Below are 1,020 nucleotides of genomic sequence, written 5' to 3' on the forward strand. Positions count from 1 at the left end.
TGGAGGCACTGGGGATTGAACCCAGGACCTCGTGCACACCAAGCACCTGCTCCACCACTGAGCTACACCCCCCACCCACTAAGGGATATTAATAGAGCTCTCTGCTCAGTGTACCTGTGCTGTGATAGGTTGGATCCTAGAACGTGGGCCTCCTATGTTTCTTATTACCAGATACCCTGAACCTGAACACAGGGACTGGTCACTTGAAGGGGTAAAAAGAAACCTAGCATGAGCCAAGGGGGCCTGGAATGTTCTAGAATGGGGGTGGTTGCTCTGGTTCCCAGGGAAATGTGGCTGGAGTTTAAACTGCAGCTTCACATCTGTCAGAGGACAGGGGAAGCTCTCCATGGACAGAATCTGAAGATGGGTGATGTCCTTCCAGCCCCTGAGGGAGGGGATGTGAGAGGCTGGGGGGCCAACTCCTCCTTCAGAGGCAGGGGCTCACCTGAGGGTCCTGTCTCTTTAGGCTGGCCTGGTGCGTAAAGAAGTGAGCCCTGGGGGCTCTGCCTAAGGTCCAGAGAACCCCAAAGTGGGAGCAGGCTTAGAGACCTCTGGCTCTTCCTCTCCATCTTCTATGCTGGGAAAATGGATACCTGCTATGGGAAAGAATCTAGTGATAATCTAGCAGAGCCCAATGCAGGGAAGAGTCTCGTGGTGAAGCTGAGGTCTTTTGAGGAGCTGGGAACCCCTGAAAACAGAGCACAAAATTAGAATGGGTGTGTGCATTTCCTGGAGGAATGGTTCTGGGGAGCTTTCTATGCATTTGCAAGAAGTCTGCATCCTGAACTGTTCAGAAGAATGGCTGATCTAATGGTGGACCCCGAACTAACAGGGGGGCAGGAATCTGAGGCATCCACTAGCACAAGGATGGGGTGGGAGGGCACCTGCTGCCAGCCAGAGGAGGGAAAGGGAAGCAGCCCCGTCTGGTGAGAGCCCTGGTCTAAACAGCACTCCGTCCTCTGCTGTCCCCACCCCCTCCCACCCCCGAAGAAACGCAGGGCTCAGTTGATGAGCTGTGTT

General features: G+C 54.4%; 1 non-coding gene across 1 annotated transcript; it reads right to left on the reverse strand.

Annotated features, from left to right (window-relative positions):
* TRNAT-GGU lies at positions 1-72 on the reverse strand. Its single transcript has one exon. It is a non-coding gene; the product is annotated as a tRNA-Thr (tRNA).
* Between the last annotated feature and the right edge of the window lie 948 nt (positions 73-1,020).

Source organism: Camelus ferus, chromosome 27, assembly GCF_009834535.1.
Source record: "Camelus ferus isolate YT-003-E chromosome 27, BCGSAC_Cfer_1.0, whole genome shotgun sequence".
In the NCBI taxonomy this organism is placed as follows: Eukaryota; Metazoa; Chordata; class Mammalia; order Artiodactyla; family Camelidae; genus Camelus; species Camelus ferus.